The 17795-nt window shown below is 41.8% G+C and overlaps 1 pseudogene; it reads left to right on the top strand.

Moving 5' to 3' along the window:
- Positions 1-6272: 6272 nt before the first annotated feature.
- LOC132829211 (prefoldin subunit 4-like) overlaps positions 6273-17795 on the top strand; it is a 52690-nt pseudogene continuing 41167 nt past the window's right edge.

Genomic DNA, 17795 nt, shown 5'->3' on the forward strand with positions numbered 1-17795 from the left:
TGAGGGAACGCTATGCTGTCAGAAGATCAGTGCTGAGTGAGTACCACACTGTCAGAGGGTCAGTGCTGAGGGAGTGTTGTACTGTCAGAGGATTAATCCTGGCATTTATTGCAAAAGACCGGATTACAAAAATAAAAAAAAAACTGTAGTTACATCTATAACCACTCTGAGAGAGTGCCACATTCTTAGAGGGTCAGTGCTGCGGGAATACCATGCTGTTTCAGAGGGTCAGTGCTGAGGGAGTGTTATGCTGTCAGAGGGTCAGTGCTGAGGGAGTGCATTGGTAAGACCATACCTGGAATATTGTGTCCAGTTCTGGTCTCCTTACTTGAGGAGGGATGTGTTGGCACTGGAGGCACTTCAAAGCAGGTTAATCAGGTTGATTCCAGGGATGAAAAGGGCTGTCGTACAAGGAGTGGTTGAAAAGCTTGGGTTTGTACTCGCTGGAATTCAGAAGAATGAGGGGGAATCTGATGGAGGTACATAGAATTCTGAAGAGGATTGATAAAGTGGACATTGAATGGATGTTTCCCTTTGTAGGACAGTTGCAAACAAGAGGTCACAGAATTAGAGTGAGAGGAGAAAGGCTCAAAACTGAGATGAGGAGAAATTACTTCTGTCAGAGTGTTGTGAATCTGTGGAACTCTGCCCCATTGGGGGCACAGTCAATCTGTTATGGACTAGGCCTGACCACTCAAAACATTTTCAAGCAGGTAGCCCAGACCTTAACTTTGTTATTTGTTTCATGCAAGTATACAGCGGATATTCCTGGAGTGAATTAGCTGGTCTGACTGCCAAGTTTTAAACAAACAGGATTTATTTACAGAATGAAACATAACAAACCGAAAATAGAATCCCCGAATGAGTTATCCTATCTAAAAGCCCAACAGACTATCCTGACTTAATGATGCTGTTCCAAAATACTTGCACCAGTCTCAATAAGCAAACCCCTTAGCACAAAGAATAAAAATAACACAAAAAAGCTCATAGGTTACGAAGTCAGAAGGGCAGAAAGAGGGAGAGAACTTTCAGTTTCAACTGTGATCCTGACTCAACTAACCTCCAAACTGAACTGACCTGAGCAGCTGGAGACCTGGCTGCACCCCCTTGATTATACCTTTTTTTAAGACATGAAAATCTTAGGCTGGAGTCATTATCTGTTCGGAGTAAACAAAAACGGCCCCAATAAACTCAGCCTCGTTGGAGCCTGGCCAATTACCCCCTCTCTGAAAAAACCTCAAGGACCCAGTAACCTTGTAAAAGGACCAGCTTTGTGACAAATCAACAGATTCAAGAAAGAAATACACATGTTTCTGATGAAAAGCGCAATGGTGGGCTCTGGGAAGCAAGCAGGAAATTGAAGTTGAGGCCAAGATAAGATCAGCCATGTTAAATGGTGGAGCAGGCTCTTCGGGCTGAACTGCCTACTCCCGCTCTTAATTCCTATATTCCTTTGTTAGAGATGGCTATCCAGAACAAGACCTGGAAAAGTGTCTCTCTCATTTCGTTTTCATCACCTCAAAAGCCAGCACTGGTAATAAATCAATTTGGAGAAAGATTCACTTATTGAGAAGCCAAGGAACTTGCTGAGGATACAAGATATCAACTAAACTGCTGTGGTCTCAGATATAGCTACAACACTGCAAAGAGTTTAATAAACTTTTAAACTGCATTTTTTTCTTATATATATATATTTATATATATATAGCTGTAACACCATGTTCTGCATTCTGTTCCATTAGATTAGAACAGAATCTAATCTTCGGCCCAACAAGTCCACACCGACCTGCCTAAGCACAACCCACCCAGACCCATTCCCCTACATTTACCCCTTCACCTAACACTATGGGCAATTTAGCATGGCCAATTCACCTTAACCTGCACATTTTTGGACTGTGGGAGGAAACCGGAGCACCCAGAGGAAACCCACACAGACACGGCGGGAATGTATAAACTCCACACAGTCAGTCACCTGAGGTGGGAATTGAACCCGGGTCTCTAGCACTGTGAGGCAGCAGTGCTAACCACTGTGCCACCGTGCAACGTTGGTCTGCTTTCTTGACTGGAGCATTGATGTGGATGGACAAATTGTTGGTGACATTAATTTATAGGAACGTGAAGCTCTTGACTAACTCCACCTTAGCACCATTGATACAGACAGAGGACCATCTTCCACTCTACTTCCTGAAATCAATGACCAACCCCTTCGTGACACTTGATTTTTGGTTCCAGTTCAGCCCCATTCTCCTGCTGTTTGGGCACCTGGTGCAAAGCATTTGGGCAAATCAGAGGACCACCTCGGGAGGTCTTCTCTTGGGCCTGGCCAGGCTGATTATTAACAGATCCCAGCAGCAGAATGTGAAGGGGAGGTTGTCATTTCTGGTGACTGCTTGCCTCTTTTCCATAGTTCGGTTTGGAGAAGTGAACAATGTCCATCAATGCTCTCGTCACTTTTAGGGAGAACAAAAATGCAAGGTATTATTTGTTTGGTTAGCACGTAAAGCAACACTTTTCACTGTATCACTGTACATGTAACAATAATAATCAAAATCAAATCAAATTAAATATTATATTTCTACAGTATCTATTGTCCCCCTTTTTAAAAATTTTTTTTAAAGATATTTTTATTAGAAATTTAATATTTTGACAGATTTACAAAAATAAACAGAACTTTCAAGCACAAACATTAATATAAAAATAGATCTTAAATATATAATCATCAAAATTCAAAGGAATGATACTAAAGAAGAAAGAAAAACAATGAAACTCAGTTAACTACTAATCTAATCCACAATTATCCAGAGTGTATAGTTGAGTCACTTACATCCTTCAAACAAGAGAAAATGTTCTCTAATACACTCATAACAGTATAATAAAAAGGAAACTATTTCCAAACAATAAGAACAAAAAACAAATGTTTGAATGGAGATCCTCCCCCTTGTTCTCAGGGGGCCTTACTTCCTTTCTAACGGTCCACCATATCCTCTCCCAAACAGTGTCCCACCCTTGACCCGGGCGCTCCTTAATAGGATTTAGATATAATACCGAGCTAGAGTTGACAGTGAGCGCCCCACCCCCACCCCTCCCCACCCATACCTGAGTATATCTGATAGCATCAATGCCACGTACAAACACACATAACTATAAAATTACAACTCCAACAAATTACAGTTAAGTATAATAATATAAAATAGCAAGAGAAGACAACCCTGCTCCCAGAAGCAAAAGTAAAGTAGAGTAAAGTATCCATTTCTCCCCACGGAGTGTGGAAGAGGCAAGCCAACATAAATTGTCTCGTACGATTTATTTAAACGAGTCTAAAAGTTCCTTAGCCTCTTCTGGTGATCTAAAATTATACTCGGATCCTTCGTGGGTAAAGCATAACGTCGCTGGGTAGCGTAAGGTGTATTGAATATTTAAGTTCCTTAGACATTTCTTCACCTCATCAAACGCCTTCCTCCTTCGGGCCAAAGCCGGGGAGAAGTCCTGAAATAACATAATCTTGGATCCTTCATGAATCATAGCTTTAGGATCCTTTCCAAGATTTCTGGAGGCATCCAGGAGTATCTGCCTCTCCCTATAACTCTGCAGCCGGAACAGGACCGGGCGTGGGCGCTGGTTTGGGCCAGATCCGCGTACTGCGACCCGGTAGGCCCACTCCACCCTTACCCGGTCAGTTTCAGCCCCCAGGTTTAAAAGCTGGGGCAACCATCGCTCCAGAAATACTACTAACTGTCCCTTCTCTTCTTGTTCAGGGAGGCCCAGAAGACGGATATTCTTTCTCCGATTTCTATTATCCAGGTCATCCATGTAGATTTCAAAGGCCCGGACTCTCTGCTCCAGAGCTGGCACCTGTTCTGCAGCTGTTTGTGCTGCAGCCTCGGAGGTCGTGGCCTTTAGCTCCGCCCCCTCCACTCGGCCCTGCAGTTCCTCGAGAGCCTGGCTGTACTTTTGTAACTTTTCTTCGAATGCATTCCATCTCTGTCTGGATTCTGCGATGAAATTGACGAGTGTCGTTTCCAGCCTGGCAATCATCTCTTCAAGGCCTGTTTTTACATCAGCTGCAGCCGGAGGAGGAGAGGAGGGTGGGGGAGGGGTCTTTGTTTTCTGAGAGCTGCGGGATCCCTTTGGTTTACTCATTATCCACTTAATATTAAACTGCTTAAATATAATAGTAAGCAGCTAATTAAGGTTAGAAAATTTTTTTGGGTGGTTTGGTAAGTGTGGTGGGGGTGAGTAACTCACTTTACCCAGGTTTTGGGAAGAGCACTGTAAACTCAGACTTGCTGAGTCGCCGCCATCTTGGATCTCCCTTTTTAAAATTTTATTTAAAATTTATTAGATGTTTGCATCACCAACTAGGCCAGCATTTATTGCCCATTCCAATTGACTCATTAGGAAGTTAAAATCCAATCACGTTGTTGGCCTGGAGTCATATGTAGGCCAGACTAAGTTAGATCCTTGATAGACCTTGGTGAACCAGATGGATGTTTGCAACAATCAACAGGAGTTACATAGTTACAATGAGATCATCCATTTAATTCCAGATTTTTATTAAATTCAAATTTCACTGTCTGTCATGTGAGTGAATTTTATGAGAGGATTAGCCTAGGCTTCTAGATTACTGACCCTGGTTGGATATTTGGTTTTATGATTTTTATTGCAGCTAGTAAGTAATAAAATTTCTTTCATTCATGCAAGAAACACTTGCAAATAACTCTTTTGATTAATGCAATGTTTTAATGAAAGCATGCTGAAAAGAATGAAAAATTGTTGTGGCTGATCGAGAGAGATAAAAACAGGGACGCTAAGTCAGCACTCTGTAACTGTTTGTAACACTGCTTTCTCTCTGTAATACAGAGGAACATCGATCATCCGAAAGACCCGGGTGGGGAGTATTTTGTGCGAATAATCGAATGTTCGGATAATTGAATGCTGGATAACACAATTTCACCAAGCATCAGGACCTTGCTATCTTGTTCGGATAATCGAAAATTCAGATAATTGAATGCCAGATAATTGAAGCTCCTCTGTACTCTCAATAACAATGTTAGAGCTTAAAATTAAAGTATGGAATTGGTGGTATCCTTCTGCCTGTGAAGCTAGATTCATTGCACTTTTCTCACTGAGAACTGGGTTACGGAGTCAGCCAAAACATACTGAATCTCTCCGACAGCATCCTGACTGACAGTCTACTTGTCTGATTTGAATTTGAACAAGTAAGTTTAATAGTTCCTGCTGCATCTCCCTGCCAACCATGGCCCCACAAATCAGCATCATCTTCTTTTACAAAATCAGGAATTGCTGATAAACTCAGCAGGTCTGGCAGCATCTGTGGAGAGAAAGCAGAGTTAACTTTTTGGGTCCAGTGACCCTTCTTCAGAAAATCCTCTCCTTATGTTGTACTTACTCTTCCTTTCTAACATTATTTTGGGGTTCTAGTCCACAGAGTACAAGGCAAAAAGTTTGACTTCATGAGCTGAATTTTGTTTTGGCTAAGTTTGAGTTGTGATGAGTTTATCTTCACATGCTTGCATTAACCTGATTCACTATCATGATTACAAATCTAGTTAACTGAAGGGAAAAATAGCATTTAAGAAGGAGTTAAATCTGGGGCAAAGCTCATTGGTCATCACTAACTTTGTGAGCTGTGAGGAAATGAATGAACAACTTCCGATTTATTTAATGTGGCTTTAAGAAATGGCCTTGTGGTGACATTCTTGAAGACTTTGTCAATAGTCATGTGAATAAAAATGTTTTGTTCAAAGTTCAGATCTCCACTATAATGAAGAAATTATGCCACCAGAGATAAAAAAGAAAAGCCCATGTGAGGCATCAGGAAACTAGTCATTCAATAATAAAAGTCAGATTTACTTAGTCACGATTCTTGACGTTTTCAATTACAAGAATGCCTCAGATGAATGAAAACAGTCATTTAAGGGTAAGCTGATTATGTGAGAATGTTTAGTTTTTGAATACAAAGTAGCAGCAATCTGAGCCCAATCTTGCAGGGTTTAGCTCATGAAAGCAGGTGACCTTTACAGATCAGGCTTCCCCAACAGGCAACCGGATCTGTGGGCCACAATATGCCCTCCCACCCCCTTCCCCCAAAATGGTCCTGTCAGTCTGGCCACTGGGTTTCCAATTACAGGAAGGACAACTGGAAGATTCTGCAAGGATGTGTTCCTCCAATTAGACCCCGATCTGGTCTGGTGTTTGCTGCTGATCAGTTTATGAGTCAGCCTATCAGCAGCACCCCATGTGAGTGGGACATGGCTGCTGTTTGGATGAGCAGCAAGCTGTGTAAAATGGGAGTAATTTCATTTGGCTCACGGCCAAATGGGGAGCAAGACTGTGGGGATGGGATGACTGCTGGCTTGTGTGGTAAGTGGGTAAGAGGTCCAAAGTCAGGACCTGAATACAAGGAATCGGGAGCGAATTAGAGGCTAGAGTAGGGTCTCTCTTCCTTGTGCCTGGTCAAGAGCTAGCAGTTTATAGTTTCTCTGAATAGTTGGAGATGTTTTTTTCTGGACATTGCAGACAGAGGGAAATTGACCTGGCATTTCCTGGATGTTTTGATGAATAGGATGATGCAGAGGCAGGACATCTTGTTTGCCCAGGACTGGCAGAAGAGACCAAAGCACCAGATCTCACCAACCTGGTCTGAGGTTGCCATCCAAGTCACGTGATCTTAATATTCCAGAAGAATGCCAATAACTTTCTCCACTCTTCCAGGGTAAGTGCTATCATCTGCTACCTTACACTCACTCAATCTTTGCTAATGTCTCCTACCAAGCCTCATGCTCTACCACTCTCACCAATGCATGCAACACCTTTCCTCACATGCACTCACCCCTCCAATTGCCCCAAAATTAATAAACCTGAATGGCCTCTGTGCTGCTCACTTACTCGCTTTGGACACCCCATCATCATTTGCACCCACACTAACAGCAGTGTCACCTACTTTTGTCTCACACAATCTCTCCCATTCTCTCATTCCAAGAGAAAGTAGCCCATAAAAGTGCTGAAAAAGCCAGGATAGGTGATGGGGTGGCAGACATTGGGTACCTCACCCCCTATGAAAGAGAAGTTGGGCCTGCACTAGCGAGGACTGGAACTGGTCCTTTGGAGATGCTGGACCATCCATTTCCTGGCAACAAAAACAGAAGCATTGTTCATTGTTGTACTACTCTCCCATTACTCTTACTGAGAATGTATTACTAAAATACCACAAACTAACCCTTGGTCATGATGCTTTCTCTCTTCTGTTTCCAGTGGATACCAGTGGTTCCATTCTTGAGTCTGTTTGCAAGTTGATTTGTACACAAGTTACAACACAATGCAGGACAGTATAAAGTACTCATTCATAAAAGTTCATACGTTGAATGTTTTAAATGATGTCCCAGCATGGAATTGTAATTCGGACACTCATAAATTAGAGATTCCCTTTGTACCTTCCTCACTTGTCAGCATCATGGACATAAAAAAAGCTCCAATTTTGCATAAAATGTCCTCAAATTAAAAAGATTTTTGCAAAGTTGTGACACCAAATTCTCTCCAAAGCTAAAGTCACCATTCTTCTATCTGGTTTATGACAGGGCTACCTCTTTACTTCAAAATAAACTTGATGTCTGTCATTCAAAGCATTGGCAAGATTATTCATGTAGAATGACCAGATGCTAGTTTCTGTCTTCTTAAAATTATCAAATTGCATAAAACACTAAAAGATTTTTGAGATGCTAAGGCATTAAATAAATCACAATTATTCTTATCATTATTTTAATCTTACCTGCCACAAGCAATGAGAAAACCTGGCTAACATTAATATATTCACTAAGACCAATGCTGTATCTCAGATGCTATGTTCACATTGTAGAGATGACCTCATTTCTTGATAAGCAGTAGCAGATATTACCTAGTTTATTTGGCAAAACAGGATGCAACTCATCTTCCATCTTTTAATGGAGTGCTAGCTTAGATTTTTAAACTACAAACTGGAGTGGGCCCTGATGTCATGATCAAAAACAAGAAGGCTATCAACTCAGTCAAGCTGAAATGTCCAGGATGAAAGCAACATCCTTATTAGCCTCATACTTATTGGTATTTGGAAGCCACAGGAATGTCAGAAAGAAGAAGAAAATATAACTTGTGATTACTGTATACACATACATTTCTATAAGCTATTGTCATCATGGCATTCAAAGTCATCCATCTAGTTTCTACACTGAGGTTTCAGGACTTCAGTTTAATACAGTTAGTTTCCACATTTGTCTGTACATTGAACAAAGTTATGCCTGAACAAAGTCAAAATTTACAGGACATTTCCAATCATTCAACTTATGAAAACAATCTCATACAGGGTGTAATTTTAAAGATCCAACATACAAACATTTCCTTTATCAATGGACAGCTGCTTTATATTGTTCTGCACTGTGTTCTGACTTGAGTACAAATTGACTTGTGAATGGATTCAAGGACAGAACCTGCCTGTACAGACTTTATAAGACTTCTAACCATATCAACTCAGAGCTTTAGGGAACATCTCTGGGACACCCACACCAATCAACCACACCGCCCCGTGGCCCAACATTTCAACTCTCTCTCCCACTCTGCCGAGGACATGGAGGTCCTGGGCCTCCTTCACCGCCACTCCATCACCACCAGACGCCTGGAGGAAGAACTCCTCATCTTCCGCCTTGGAACACTTCAACCCCAGGGCATCAATGTGGACTTCAACAGTTTTCTCATTTCCCCTTTCCCCACTTCGCCCTAGTTCCAACCTTCCAGCTCAGCACTGTCCCCATGACTTGTCCTACCTGCCTATCTTCTTTTCCAACTATCCACTCCATCCTCTTCCCTGACCTATCACCTTCATCCCCTCCCCACTCACCTATTGTACTCTATGCTACTTTCTCACCACACCCACCCTCCTCCAGCTTATCTCTCCACCCTTCAGGCTCTCTGCCTTGATTCCTGATGAAGGGCTTTTGCCTGAAACGTCGATTTTACTGCTTCTTGGATGCTGCCTGAACTGCTGTGCTCTTCCAGCACCACTAATCCATATCAACTCATGCTTACCATGACATATCATTAGTAATATGACAGCACAAATATGAAGATGTGACAGTCCAGTAGGACAATGCCATTGACTCAAAGCTTTTCCTCAAAATGTAAAATGGCTCTTGACTGTCCATTGCATTCCACAAACCAAAAGTTGCATTATGATTTATTTTTCGAGTTACCAACTTCATTTTTGAGTGTGAGTTGCTCTAGTTTGTTAATACTTCTATTAAAAACACATATTTTTGTCTTCAAACAAATACTTGACTCCTAATTGGATTACACCATTTCTGAGTCCCGAAAAAACAAGAACGCAATACTAATTTGGATGAAAGATGTCAGGACCATAGGGTACATAACACTTATATAAGCCATAAAAACACAGACATGTAGGTGTTATGGATCTCAGTTCTCATTGTGAAACAAAACTTGTTTTCCCAAAAGCAAAATAATAAACACTAAAAAAACTTTGCCAGTTGTGACTATTATTACTTTGAGGAATATTTGCAAAACAGTTGCTTTCCTTTGATCTTCTTCACATGCATAAGGATGGCTTACAGCTGGAAACCCCCATATGAAATTTCCATGAGCCTTTATGTATTTGCAGGCCTGTGAGTTCACACTAAGCTGTGTGAAGTTGTGATGTTTGGCAGGTTCACAGCAGTGCTTGGGAAAATTCTCAGGATATGTCAGACTCGGGAGAATGTTTCAGTTTGCAAGCAGGCGTTTTACAAAATCAATCGCATTTCTTTTGCCATCAGCTTGTCGAAATGTAATTTGCAGAGCCCTGTAACTTCAGGGGCTCTGTTGGGTTGAACAGAGCTTATATTCTGAACTGACTACTCTGTGTTAAATCTTGCCAGTTAACTTAATTAGCCCTTTCTCTGACACTCACTTGTGTAGTTCAGAACGTAATTGCTCTTGGAGAATATGATCTATATTTTTATTTACAATATCACGAGAAAGCCTCAATACCAATGAACTCATAAATTAGTGCTCTGGGGTTCAAAACCTAGGGGCAGGTTTATCATTGCTGGTGATGGGGGTCAGAAGCTAGCACGGAGAAAACAGACAGTCATTTAATGTGATTTTCCCAGAACTAACCTATTACTGATCAAAGTGTGTTTTTGCCATCTACTTGAGAATGGATGGCATGATCTCGAATCTAGCTGGAAAATAGGGAACCCTCCAGCTTGGAAGTTGTATCAAGAGGTGGTATCCAATGTGGTAAAGGAGAACATATCAAATAGAGGTGCCATCTCCCCAAACATTTTCAAATTTGATAATGGTCCCCCCTGCTAGGTTGCTCTTGTTGGAGGGAGCACTTCCTACAGGTGACCCTTGGTACTGCTAAATTAAGGTGGCAGTGAGTGTAGGTAATCCTGCCTGCATTGTTCTTTGCTTCCTGAGAGGCCTGGAGGCAGACTGGAAAATCTCAGCTGGCCTCAACATCAGTTGAAAATGTGTTGCTGGTTAAAGCACAGCAGGTCAGGCAGCATCCAAGGAATAGGAAATTCGACGTTTCGGGCATAAGCCCTTCACCAGGAATGAGGAAAGTGTGTCCAGCAGGCTAAGATAAAACGTAGGGAGGAGGGACTTGGGGGAGGGGCAATGGAGATGTGATAGGTGGAAGGAGGTCAAGGTGAGGGTGATAGGCCGGAGTGGGGTGGGGGCGGAGAGGTTAGGAAGAAGATTGCAGGTTAGGAGGGCGGTGCTGAGTTGAGGGAACCAATTGAGACAAGGTGGGGGGAGGGGAAATGAGGAAACTGGAGAAATCTGAGTTCATCAACTGTGATCTCCAGCATCTGCAGACCTCATTTTTTACCCTTTGGCCTCAACATCAGCCTTCAATAGGCACTTAAGCAGCTCAACTGATTACCAATTAACAGTGGGCAGGCTGCCCTCACTCTCTTCCTTTTGCAAACAGGAAAATGGATGGAATGTATATGGTACTGTTTCTGAAGAAAGGATTAAGCTCGTCTCAATGTGATGAAATCACAAGGACTTGGGTGGGACAAAGGGAGAATAGATTATAAATTTGGAGGAAGACTCCAAAGTCTCCTCATTGTCCTAGTAACAATATCTAACTTGCTAATACTTACTTATACCTAATTTCTATCTCAAAATAAGCTATATTTTTTTAAAAGAAAAGAGCCTCTGCTCTTGAAGGCTAAGCATTTATTCTTTACCACTATAAATGAAGTAGGAACTTAGACCAAGTGAAGGAAAGAGGATGGTCATGACAGAAACATAACTGGATGTAGCCTGTGAACTAGCACAGAGGCTGTTGGGGTTGAAGCTCTATGGCCCAACTACCCTGCTTTGGCCACTGGCATAGGCTAAAAATCCAGATGCTAGTTTCTAAAGTGCTTATCACAATGCAAAAAAAAAATCACCAGGAGTTAGTGGAGTCCAGTATTGTTCTAAGTAATACTAACTTTTGTTAATATGGCACCATTTCGTTTGAAGCCCTTGGCACTTTTTTTCTGACCTCCCTCCAATGTATCAATAGGCTTTGAAAGTACAAAGCTCATATTTAACATTGACGGAAAGTAAACTTATATGTGTAGCCCTCATTAAAAGATTGAAGTGAGAGATTGAAATTTGCAGTAAATTCTGCAATCCATGTTTGCAAAATAAGAAATTCTAAATAAAATTAGTTTGGTGACATTATCAGAAATATCTTTTTGAAGCCTTTTCATCCAAATAGAAACTCAATCTCCTGTTAGAACAATCCTATAATTTATAAGAGACAACCATGTTTATGCCAAAAGCATTTTTTTCTGCTTAAGTTGTTTGAAGTGCCTTGAATGGTTCATTGCCAAACTAAAGTATAAAGCCAGGCTCATTGAAACTGATGAAGGGTACTTCTAAAATATTAAAACATAAAACTAAAACAGTCACTGAAGGTCCCTCATTGTGTAATGTTGATTGCTACAGAGCAGATAGTACCAGCTTTCATTCTCATTCTGTGGTCTTAATTCACATTGACATCAACATTCCTGAACTAAAGAAATGTAAAAGTCTGCCATGGTTATCACTCCTGATTACTCCCAAATAATCCATGTGCTGTGGCACTGAGCCAGTAGATGAGGACTCTGACCTAGTACCCAATCCTACAACTTACTAACTTAGGGTCTAAATTGCTACCACTAAACAACAGACATAAAATGTGTCACTCCTTTGGTTGAAGTTATTGTACAAGGCAATTGGTCTGAAGGAGTTATCTTGGAAGCTTTGGAATATCTCTGCCAATGTTATCTAAATGACTGTCCTTGTGAGGATCTTGTCAGTTTGTTGTTAGTCATTTCTATATTCCACGCTGTGCAGCATTTACCTAATTATTATCTCAGAGATAATAATGTCCCTAACCTTATGTCATTATAATCAACCAGTCTTAAGGTAATATAACCAATTATCCTACTATAACATAAGAAACTATTTCTTGTTGCTCAAGTATGTACCTCTTCTGCCGAAGATGTAGTGTATTATAGTGTAGTTCCCCAATTAATACTAATAAACCCTACCAGAAGAAAGCTAAGTGGCAGCAAATCTTCCAAAAGAAAATCCTATCACAAATAGGTGCCAATTGTGGGCATCTCCAAAAACACAGATGGTTATTCTTTTAAGAGTGAGGCACATAATGAAGGTCAACAGCCAATTTGACAGGTGAAACTCTTCCGGGTGGAACTTGATCTCCTCAGCAGAACTTTCAAAAGGGGCCATTGGAGAATGAGCAAGAATGAGAACTTTCGCTGATCTTTCTCTTCCCTTCCCTTCCCTCATCGAAGTGAATTGTAAACCTCCAGCTGGTGCCCCAGCTGAGATCAACTCATGTAACTCAGACTGATCAGATGTGTAAAAGATAACATCAAGGTGTGTCTAGTAAATTGACTCAATTAAAGCAATAGCTGTCCCTCCCAACCATTATTTCATTTGAGAGTGGGAATTCTGTGGAGAGAATTTAGAGCTCCCTGGTTTCCACTTCTGTGTGCACACAGAACATTATAGATTAATTTTGACCATGAAAACTTTTCTGGATGGTAAGCTAGAGGAGATACTTGTTAGGAAGGAAGATGTGTTGGGCATTTTGAAAAAACTTGAGGATAGACAAGTCCCCCAGGCCTGACAGGATTTATCCTAGGATTATGTGGGAAGCAAGAGAGGAAATTGCAGAACCATTGGCAATGATCTTTTCGTCTTCACTGTCAATGGGAGTGGTGCCAGGGGACTGGAGAGTGGCGAATGTTGTGCCCCTGTTCACAAAAGAGAATAGGGATAACCCCAGGAATTACAGGCCAGTTAGTCTTACTTCAGTGGTAGGCAAAATAATGGAAAGGGTACTGAGGGATAGGATTTATAAGTATCTGGAAAGACACTGCTTGATTAGGGACAGCCAGCACGGATTTGTGAAGGGTAGGTCTTGCCTTACAAGTCTTATTGAATTCTGTGAGGAGGTGACCAAGCATGTGGATGAGGGTAGAGTAGTGGATATAGTGTACATGGATTTTAGTAAGTCATTTGATAAGGTTTCCCATGTTGGCTTATGCAGAATGTCAGGAGGCATGGGATAGTGGGAAGTTTGGCCAGTTGGATAGAAAACTGGCTAACCTGTCGAAGTCAGAGAGTGGTGGTAGATGGTAAATATTCAGCCTGGAGCCCAGTTACAAGTGGAGTTCCACAGGGATCAGTTCTGGGTCCTCTGCTGTTTGTAATTTTTATTAATGACTTGGAAGAGGGAGTCGAAGGGTGGGTCAGTAAATTTGCAGATGATACGAAGATTGGTGGTGTTGTGGATAGTGAGGAGGGCTGTTGTCGGCTGCAAAGGGACTTAGATATGATGTAGAGCTGGGCTGAGGAGTGGCAGATGGGGTTCAACCCTGTCAAGTGTGAGGTTGTCCATTTTGGAAGGACAGATAAGAATGTGGGATACAGGGTTAACGGTAGGGTTCTTAGTAAGGTGGAGGAGCAGAGGGATCTTGGGGTCTATGTTCATAGATCTTTGAAAGTTGTCACTCAGGAAAATAGAGCTTGTGAGAAGGCCTATGGTGTATTAGCATTCATAAGCAGAGGGATTGAATTCAAGAGTCGTGAGGTGATGTTGCAGGTGTATAGGACCTTGGTAAGGTCACATTGGGAGTACCGTGTGCAGTTCTGGTCGCCTCATTTTAGGGAAGATGTGGAAGCTTTGGAGAGGGTGCAGAGGAGATTTACCAGGATGTTGCCTGGAATGGAGAATAGGTCGTACGAGGATAGGTTGAGAGTGCTAGGCCTTTTCTCATTGGAATGGTGAAGGATGAGGGGTGACTTGATAGAGGTTTTTAAGATGATCAGGGGAATGGATAAAGTAGACAGAGACTTTTTCCCCGGGTACAACAGAGTGTTACAAGGGGACATAAATTTAAGGTGAAGGGTGGAAGGTATGGGGGGATCTCAGGGGTAGGTTCTTTACCCAGAGAGTGGTGGGGGCATAGAATTGCCTGCCTGTGGGAGTGGCAGAGTCAGAATCATTGGTGACCTTTAAGCGGCAATTGGATAGGTATATGGATAGGTGCTTAAGCTAGGACAAATGTTCGGCACAACATCGTGGGCCGAAGGGCCTGTTCTGTGCTGTATTGTTCTATGTTCTATGTTCTATGATGTTATCTGAATGGCACCAGTTGTGAAAATCCCAGCAATACTCACTGCCGAGCAAATTTCTGATCTTCATTAAATTTTGGCTTTGATTATATAAAGTCAATCTATTTTCTGGACTTCTTTTTATACATCAAATTGAAATTTATTTTGGGAAAATTGCAGTGCACAGCTGTAACCCACGTGGAATTGAATGGACCTCCATTTGTTGGAGATATTATTAATCCTTCTCTGTACTTGAACGTGTGGGCTAGAAATTTTCATTTAACCCAGTTGCCTGGAAATGATAACTTTCCAGCCTTCACTTACTGAATACCAAAAAAGGCTCATGGGTATATCTCTGGCTTTTTGTCCCTGTACTCATCTTATAGAGTTTATCTTCACTTCAGCAACTTAGGGCCTTGGTCACTGTAGTTGTTGGGTCTCATTTGATTAGCACTGAGCCATGTGAACAAAGAAGCCACTTATCCTTATACCCATTCCACTAGCTAAGAGAACCACTCAGGACACTGCATTTGCTCTTGCTGATGCAAGCTTGTGAGACATGCATTCAGCCAATGTTTCTGCTCTTGATCATTAGCTAGTGACGTGTGTGTGCATGTGTTTGTGAGTGTGTGTGTGCTGGTGGGGGTTTGGAGGAGTGGAGGGAGTGGAGATAGCAGAGTGAGTGTGGTGTCCTTCATGACAGAACAGACTGGCATCGTTCGGTGTGCTGTCTTATCACAGGAAATGGGTGAGGCACTGGAGGATGTTACCACCACCTACTGGAGTCCAGCATGAATCAGGAAAGGAGGGAAAAAAATTTGGGGTGAGGGTGGGTTACAAAAAATGGAATATTTACAGATGTAAGATGAATGGCCAGAATGTGCCAATTTAGTCATTAATAGAATAAACTGTGAGTAGATCAGTTCCAAACATTGATTGAAAAAATGTAACAAGATCAATAACTAATTGCATTAACATCAGTCATGAATATATTTCAGTTACTTGTTCACTCTCCCCTTTTAGATTTCCAGAAACTCAGAACATGCTGCTTATTATATTGCCAGGAAGCAGGAAAATCCCCTTCCCCCACTCACTTCCCAGTCTCTTCTTCCACATGCCAATTTTTCTTAAAAGCGGAGGCAGCTCTGAAACTTTGATTATCATTTCAGTATCTACCAGCACTGAATATATTGAGCAGTGCATTCTTTAATCTAACCATTGATTAAAAGTTAAGGTCACTTACAGTTTATTCAGAAATTCTTCCTTGATAATTTAATTCAAGGTACTCTCATGAAAGGCATTTTATGGAAAATGATTTTTAATCAATCAGCTGGAAACATAATTGGAACTTTTAGAGACAGAAACTTTTCATAACACCAAAATTGTAACTTGAAATTCAGCCAAAGATGGTTACCCTATTACTGCACTTTCCACAAAGATGGCTACCCCATTACTGCACTTTCCATGTTCCAGTCCATTTGAATGCAGCTGACATGTCAACAAAATCCTTTGCAGGCAATTGCCTCCTGGGGAAAATGAATGATCCACATATTTTGTACCATTTGGAACCATCAAGGGATTCACCTGCTCTGTTCACTTGTTGGGAATGATCAATAATCTATTATCACTTAGGCAAAGGTCCTGAGAGAACTTCCCATCAATTATCTAATCTTGAAATACACAGGCATAAAAATATTTGGATCTCTAGGCAGTTGGAGGGGAATGGAGATGTGATAGGCCATCCCATTGTATTTTATCGAACAGTTTTATGTGCAGAACTAGGGGTCAGTAGCTGAGATGATGAAATAGAAGGTTGAAGTGAAGTGCTTTCTGTCTATATATCTGCACGCTTTCCTGCAGTTGGGCATACTTGAGAGTTACATTGATTTATTTTATTCAATTTTCAAAATGGTTTTCACTCACACTATTGTTGGCATAGGGCAGAATTGTCCCTTCCCTGGATGTAATAAGAGAGACGTATGATGGGGAAATAATTGGGTGATTAGGCCCCAGTGAAATACTTGCCCCTTTCTTGTGAATTAGCTGAGGGAGTCTTGTGGGAATATTCTTGATCCATAAACAATTAAAGTCCTTAAGTAATTCATAAATAGCTATTTATAGGCTTCAACCTTTCACTCCTCTATTTACCAGCCTTCCCGGTAGGTGAGGAATGTCTTTATTTTCCTGACTGGGAAACCTGGGTGACCTACCTGCCTTGTTCTGGGGACTCCAATTTTTCTGGCGGGGGTGGCCTCTGAAAGCTGTGGCCCTCCCCATTCCTTTTCCTACCTCTGACCCATTCACATTCCACCTCTCCACATGATCTGAACTCTGTAGCATGAAGAAGAAGAAGGAAAAACAATACTCATCTTCTTGCTGCTTGAGTAGGAGGCCTAAGTCTTAACTAATAGCTCCTCTCTAATTGGGCAGTGGCTACTGTGATTGGTATCAAAGCCTGTGATGGGCCAAGAAATTCACCTAAACAATGCCTGATAGCTCTTAATGAGCTGAATGATGCGTGCTAGGTTGGATTATCTTGGCAAGGGAGCGACTTGGTGATCACCACTTAACATGCCCGCCTACTCACACGTAGTTGCAAAACTGAAAGATAAACATGGCCTCAAATACTTACACAACATTCCCAGGAACAAACCTTTCAGCACAGCCTGGCTATGTCAGTTTTTAAGCTTCTGACAAGCCTTCTCCCCATCCTCATAGAAATAGAATCATTGCCAGCAGATTCCAGGTCAATTAAGACACTCCATGCCATTCAGGATTATCGATTTCTGATGGCTGGAAGTCTGAGAAGGGTAGCACAGTGGTTCAGTAGTTAGACTGCTGCCCCATAGCACCTGAAACTTGGGTTTGATTCCAAGCTTGAGTGTTTTTCTGTGAACCTTATTCTCCCTGTGTCTGCATGGGTTTCTGCTGAATGTGCCAGTTTCTTGTCACAGTCCAAAGAAAAGCAAGTTAGGTGGACAGGCCATGCTAAATTGCCCTGCACTGTCCAGAGATGTGCAAGCTGGGTGGAATTAACCATAGTAAGTATGGGCTTATGGAGATGGGGTGGGGCTGGGTGGGATGCTCTTTTGGAGGGTCAGTGCAGGTCCGATGGG

Source organism: Hemiscyllium ocellatum, chromosome 28, assembly GCF_020745735.1.
Source record: "Hemiscyllium ocellatum isolate sHemOce1 chromosome 28, sHemOce1.pat.X.cur, whole genome shotgun sequence".
NCBI classification, from domain to species: domain Eukaryota; kingdom Metazoa; phylum Chordata; class Chondrichthyes; order Orectolobiformes; family Hemiscylliidae; genus Hemiscyllium; species Hemiscyllium ocellatum.